Source organism: Schistocerca serialis, chromosome 2, assembly GCF_023864345.2.
Source record: "Schistocerca serialis cubense isolate TAMUIC-IGC-003099 chromosome 2, iqSchSeri2.2, whole genome shotgun sequence".
In the NCBI taxonomy this organism is placed as follows: Eukaryota; Metazoa; Arthropoda; class Insecta; order Orthoptera; family Acrididae; genus Schistocerca; species Schistocerca serialis.
This window is the reverse complement of record NC_064639.1, coordinates 584037366-584045320: the sequence shown is the minus strand read 5'-3', so window position 1 is coordinate 584045320 and position 7955 is coordinate 584037366.

Below are 7955 nucleotides of genomic sequence, written 5' to 3'. Positions count from 1 at the left end.
GTATTTTGCGATAATACAAAACATGCTGCCCTTCTTTGAACTTTTCAATGTACTCTGTCAAACCTATCTGGCAAGGATCCCACACCATGCAGCAGTATTCTAAAAGAGGATGGACAAGCATTGTGTAGGTAGTCTCCTTAGTAGATCTGTTACATTTTCTAAGTGTCCTGCCAATAAAATGCAGTCTCTGGTTAGCCTTCCTCACATCATTTTTTATGTGTTCCTTCCAATTTAAGTTCTTTGTAATTGTAATTCCAAGGTATTTAGTTGAATTAATGGCCATTAGATTTGACTGATTATCATGTAACCAAAGTTTAGTGCATTCCTTTTAGCACTCATTTGGATGACCGCACACTTTTTGTTATTTAGGATTAATTGCCAATTTTTGCACCATACAGATATCTTTTCTAAATCATTCTGCATTTTTTTAATCATTTGCTGACTTTATTAGTTGGTAAATGACAGCATCATCTGCAAGCAACCTAAGACAACTGCTCAGATCGTCTCCCAAATCATTTATATAGATAACCAACAGCAAAGTGCCTATAACACCAGAAATCACTTCTGTTTTACTCGATGTCTTTTCCTCAGTTACTAAGAACTGTGACCTCTCTGACAGGAAAGCATGAATCCAGTCACATAAATGAGATGATATTCCATAAGCACGCAATTTTACTACAAGCCGTTTGTGTGGTACAGTGTCAAAAGCCTTCCACAAATACAGAAGTACAGAATCTGTCTGAAATCCCTTGTCAATAGCACTCAACACCTCCTGTCCAATAAAGTAAAATTTGAAAACAAACTGAAAAAGTTTCTCTTTGACAACTCCTATTCTGTAGGGGAGAAAAAAAATACTTATAAATGTTTAGCATATTGCCATATTTACAAATTACTTGGAGATGTGAATACAGAATGACACATTTGCACATCATTACAATTTATCATGCAAATGACTCATGGAACATGAAACTAACTAACTGGTTTAAACATAATGTGTTTTATTTTATTTATTTTTTATTTTATTTTTTATTATTATTTCTTTTTCTTATTTTTATTTTATTTTATTTTTGGTCCCTTGAATCATCAACAGTAGAGTGTACAAAAGATATTGACCATTCATTAGTTACTATACACATTCCTTGATTTTTTCTTTTTTTCAGATATCATTTTAACAAAAGATAAAATTAGACAATATTTTCTTACTCTCCACATTTTATAACAACAATCTTAATCAGTGATGCAGTTTTGTTTTCTAGGTATTCCCTTACTGTATAGAAGCAGAGTTCGACCAAATAATCCTTCACAGTTGGTTAGAATTTGTTTAAGTCCATTATTATTTTTGTGGATTTGGGTAGCGCATTGTACAATTTGATGCCAGGGGTGGAGTATGCCTTACTGTCATAGTGCTGTGTTTGTCTTTTGTACATGTACATCTTTATTTGTCTTGTGTGGTAGCTATGTACAGATTCATCATGGGTGCTTCTCAGACTGCCACTGTTTAGTTTTTCTTTTATAATAATTACATTATCAAGTATATAAATACTTGGAAGTAGTAATATTTTATTTTTTGTAAATAGTGTCTTGCATGATGATCTTTGATCTAACCCTTCCATTAATCTAATAATCTTTTTCTGCAAGCTAAACTATTTCTGACTAGCTCCTCAATTTTCCCAAAACACTGCACCATATTTGAATGTTGAATGAACAAAAGCAAAATATATGGTCCTGAGATTATCATGTGATATACAGTTTCTTATTACTCTCATTGCCAAACATGTTTTGCTCAGTTTTTTGTTCGCATAGTCCACATGTGTATCCCATTTCATGTTTTGTTGAATCTATATACTGAGAAATTTTGTACTCCCTGTTTTCTCAATTTTTTGTCCACTTATTTCTGCAGGAGGATTTGGTGGTATCCTATTCTGAGTGGTGAAAATGTTCATTTCAACAGTTTTTTCAAGATTTATAATCAAACTCTTTGCATCAAAGTATTGTAGTATCTTCCCTGTGATGGTCTTAATGTCATTTACAAAGTTTTCTTTGCTACTTCCTGTAATTAACATGCTGGTGTCATCTGCAAATTGATATAGCTTACTGTTTTTACTGTTTGTATGTAAACTGTTTACATATAGTAAGAAGAGAATTGGACCCAATATGGAATCTTGGAGAACTCCATGTTTCACCACTAATAGATCTGACTGGTGAGGTTTGACTGTTCCATGTACTTCATGTGTTATCTCTATGAGCTGTTTTCTTTCATGGAGGTATGATTTAATCCAGATTTGCACTGCTCCCCTAATACCCCAGTTTGAATCTTACCTAGTAATTTATCATGACTGATGGTATCAAATGCTTTCGACAAGCCTAAGAATATGCTTGCGGTATGTTCCTGCCTATCTAGGGCCTGTAGAGTTTCACACAGAAAAGAAAAAATTGCTGTTTCAGTAGAGTGATTTCTGCTAAAACCATGCTGAAATGCCATTAGTGTATTGTATTTATTTATGAGATTTGACAGTCTTTTATAAAAGAGTTTCTCAAGAATTTTTGAAAACACGGACAGTAGAGAAACTGGTCTGTAGTTTGACACCTCTTCCTGGCTTCCTTTTTTGTGTAGTGGTTTCACTTAAGCTATTTTTAAACATGTTGGAAAGCTGCCAGATGAGAAGGACACATTTACAAGATACATCAGTGGTTCAGAAATTAAGTCCACAGATTTTTTTACATCACAATCTGGTATGTTTTCTACTCTTGATGAATGTTTTGATTTTAGAAGCTTGATTTCTTGCTGCACTTCTTGTGTATTAGTTCGTATGAGAAATATTGTGTTTTCTATCTATTCAATTTTTGATGTTATTTGTAAGGGATGTTTATGGGTGACCTTTTGCTTGATAAATTTTTCTGCCAAATTTACTAAGTAATTGTGAACTATATTAGCTACCTCCTTCGATTTGCAAATAGTGTGAGAATTTTCATTCAACTGTATATTATTAGTTTTTGTTTTGTTACTTCCTGTTTCTTTCTATACAATATTCCAAACAGCTTTCATTTTATTGGATGCATTTCTTATGTATCTGTCATTTCCCATCATTTTGGCACTTTTTATTATGTTCCTCAGACTTATTTCATAGTTTATAGACTACCTATCAAATTCTGGTGTTGTGTGTCATGATTTTGTAACTTCGTAGCAGAATTCTTTCTCTGCACATGATTTTCTGATACCTGTAGTGATCCATTTGTTTGTGTGAGTGATTTTTCATGTCCTAATTTTAAATGGAATTGCTACATCAAAATGATATTTAATTGCATACATTAAGATATTAAATTTGTCAGATATATTTCCAGCAGCATAAATTTGTTCCCACGATTCTTTCTTTAAATGATTTCTAAATATTTAAATTTTCTGATGTTTGTAAGATCTGGTCTCATATGTCTCATTCAATATTGAAACTTATGGTTCGTCGATAGTGGTCTCCAAGTCCAGTGTTTATTATTTCTGCTTTGTAATGTTGTTGATTATGGTTAATTATTATTTAGTCTATTGTGGATTTTGTAGAGCAAGTTCCTCATGTTGGGGAATGTATTGTGATTTTCATGTTGTAAGGAACTATGAGATTCAATAGTTCTGTTCTTATTTTATGAGGTTTGCTAAAGTCTATACTGAAATCACCGCATATGAGGAGTGTTTGTTTATTTTTTAAAGTTAGAATAAACGTTTTTTTCCATATGTTGAAGAAAGTTTTTTATGTCTTCATCAGGCGATCTGTAAATGCATACTACAGTTTTTTGTGTAATGGTAATTCTATGGATGATGTCTCAAAATCCTTTCCCTATTTAGTGTCTTCAGTTGTTCTGTATTTTTGTAAGCTATTCCTTTTCTGACAAAGATGCAGTTTCCACCACATTGAAGTTGCTTTTTACAAGTGTAGTCTCCCAATTCATAGTTTGTTATGTTTATAGTTTGTAATATATCCTCTCTTAACCAGTGCTCATTAAGACATAGCACAGAAGTGTCATTTAATTCATTTGAAGCATTATTTCCAATTCTATTAATTTATTGCACACAGACTGAACATTCTGATGGAACAGCATATAATTATGAACCATTTGGTTGTTCTGATTATGTTTCTTGGTTTGTTAATTAGCTCACTTTCACAGCAGCTGCGAAGAGAATCCATACCCACATGCACAAAAGCATCTTTATTTATTTTGGTGCTGGCCGTTGTTTCACCTTCCTTTACTTTTTGTTGGTACTGAAATTGTTTTTCAGGTGTTTAGTCATCTGATGTAGCCCAATTCCATGTCGAACATTGATTTTACACTTCGGGACTTTGATTCGTTTCATAAGAGAATCGCCAAGTAACAGAAATTTGTTTTCGATACACTGCTTCTCTTCATAATTAGTGGTTCTCTTTATGTTTCTTTCATTTTTCCATTTGTATATCTTTGATAGTTTCACACGTTTTGAGTCGTTTTTTTCTTCATTTTCAGCATTTGTAGGATTATTTTTCGCTTTTTGCGTCATCATCAGAGAATGGTTAATATTTTGTTTATAGGGTTTAGTATACGATCATTTTTCACAACAGAATTTCTCATTTTCTTCATGAATTTCACTTGTAGTCCTACATTTAACAACTTCAGGGTATGTTTTCTTCTCTCTTGAAAGTTTCACATTTTTTTCTTTTAATAATGCAGTTTCGTTTCTGAGAGTTTCCATATCACTATTTAATTGCTTAATGGTTTTGTTTTTCGAGCTCACAGATTTCATCAGTTCCAACTTTTTTTCACATTCACAGTCATTACACAACCACAAAAAAATCGTCATTAATAAATTTTAAATTAACTTTTGCACATCTTTCATGTCACCAGAAGTTACATTTCAAACAAATGACGCCCTTCTGAACACATTTTGCACATTCCTTACATGCTGAAATGTTGTGCACAGGTTGTTTTGTGGATATTGATGTCTTACAGCACTGATCTATCACTGCCATCTTCTAAATCTCATCTAACTGTTTTGGTAAGGTCGCACAACTCTGTTAAATTCTCACATTCACCCATTGCTGCATCAGATCTGAGTTTGGCGATTGTCCTGTTCCTATACTTCCACATGACATAAATAAATCACTGTATTATCTTGATGTGTCCAAGCACTCAAGAGTCCAGTGCAGAGGTTCACTGTTGGTCATTGTATTACCGTCAACTACAACTAATTTTTATATTTAGCATCAATCCATCCACAGCGATTTCATTGGCTTTGCTTCCCATGGAATAATTTCTCTTTCTTGATCTGTAAACACCTTGGAGAGAGCACCCATATGACCCCCTCCCTGTTATTGTGAATAACTGTTAAAATTTTCAAATTTGAAAAATATCATATTAAGTACATTTTTTTGGCATCTGATACACTAGCATAGAGCAACTAATAAACCTGTATGAAAGAAAGTCATGCACTAAGAAATTATATTTTACTCAACAACGTGGCTCATTGTAAGAATGATTTTCATCTATGCAGAATGATCCAGGTTTTTGTCTCTGAGATGAGGACACTGGGTGCATAAAATGTAACATTTTTATGTTTCCATACTGTCAAAATTACAAATAGTTGTCAACAACAACCACAACACTCTCCTATCAAGCACACACTCCAACTTAAACATACAACACAATAGAATAGACTCCAGACTAATACTATAAATATGCACCAAAACATGTTAAGTCAAGAAGACAGAGATACGAAATTGTCAGCACAGCAATCTTACGTAGATTTTTACATCCATAGGAATTTATATATGTTTAATTTCTTAATGTTTTCAAATTATTACTGAAAATAATTCACAGAAATAATGATGATAACAATAATAATTATTAATTTAAATATCTTTCCAAAACTTAGAAAACGCATAGTTAGTTGTGATACTTGCTGACCATGTGTTTTTATGATCTCTTTACTAGAAAAATAAGAAGTAAATATTTTTATAATTGCAGGGAAATGTCTGTGTATAGTGTGATCTAGTCATCTTAGAGTATTGGATACTCTGAGTATTTGTATGTTTCGAGTACTCTAGTTATTTGCACGGAGTACTCTAGTTGTTTGCATGTGTTGTTTATTCCAGTTCTAGCGAAAATAAGGCTCTGCCCAGTTGCATTACAAGCTGGATGTCAACAGTGTGCAAAGATGGGAGCCAATAGAGGTGAAAAAATCTTCACTCCATAAGTCACTTCAGGCTCCAGTCACAACCCCCTATCCAGCTCAAAAAAGACAGTGGTGCTCTGTTGACAAAATTATGAACTACCAACTGAGATAAGACTATTCCTCCCCTCAAGACTACTACTGACACCTACTCCCTTGCAGGCAGGATCAGACAGCACTCCAAACACATATGATCAGCTAGCACTATGCTCATAGTGCCAGCACCAGTACCCAAACGTACTGATCATGATGACATGTAACTGGTCCTTTTCATCCGATAGTTGTTCAGATCCTCTGCTGAACCCAAGTATGATTACAGTCACCCAATTTAAGAACCTCTGGCTGTATAGCCATTGAGTAAAGGCACAGTCCCATGAAGAGTGCAGTCAGCATGTGAGGTGCACGTGGGCACTGACACAATACCACTGCACCACTGATAAAAACAATGACTGGTTGCCCATCAGTGACTCTCTCATTTGGTACATTATACTTTTATCTATGTACTAAATGGTTTTTCAGTGCCTGACCCTGCTTGTTTCTGTTTCACAATTATGACTATCTCGGTATGGAATTTACAATATATTTCACTGTATTCTGAACTTTATTTTGTACTATGTCATGACCAGCCATATGGAACTACATTTGTTTCACTGTTCTCTGTATCACTGTCTGTGGAAGTGATCATCACAAATGATCAGTGCAAGTTATCAACACCTTCTGTGACATACTAACACTAACCCTCCACTTTTCTGTAGTCTACTGTTCCTGTACTGATTACTGTTCATATATCAACTTATCTACAATTTGTTGCACCCCACACAGATCTACAACAACATGTATCATAGCTAATATAATCATCCCATCACAAACTCTTCTTGGATACTGGTCTGAATATGTTGTTGTTGTTACGGTCTTCAGTCCTGAGACTGGTTTGATGAGCTTTCCATGCTACTCTATCCTGTGCAAGATTCTTCATCTCCCAGTACCTACTGCAGCCTACATCCTTCTGAATCAGTTTAGTGTATTCATCTCTTGGTCTCTCTCTACGATTTTTACCCTCCACGCTGCCCTCCAATACTAAATTGGTGGTCCCTTGATACCTCAGAACATGTCCTACCAACTGATCCCTTCTTCTGGTCAAGTTGTGCCACAAACTTCTCTTCTCCCCAATCCTATTCAATACTTCCTCATTAGTTATGTGATCTACCCATCTAATCTTCAGCATTCTTCTGTAGCACCACATTTCGAAAGCTTCTATTCTCTTCTTGTCCAAACTATTTATCGTCCATGTTTCACTTCCATACATGACTACACTCCATACAAATACTTTCAGAAATGACTTCCTGACACTTAAATCTATACTCGATGTTAACAAATTTCTCTTCTTCAGAAACGCTTTCCTTGCCATTGCCAGTTTACATTTTATATCCTCTTTACTTCGACCATCGTCAGTTATTTTGCTCCCCAAATAGCAAAACTCCTTTACTACTTTACGTGTCTCATTTCCTAATCTAATTCCCTCAGCATCACCCGACTTAATTCGACTACATCCCATTATCCTCATTTTGCTTTTGTTGATGTTCATCTTATACCCTCCTTTCAAGACACTATCCATTCCATTCAACTGCTCTTCCAAGTCCTTTGCTGACTCTGACAGAATTACAATGTCATCGGCGAACCTCAAAGTTTTTATTTCTTCTCCATGGATTTTAATACCTACTCCGAATTTTTCTTTTGTTTCCTTCACTGCTTGGTTTGAATATAC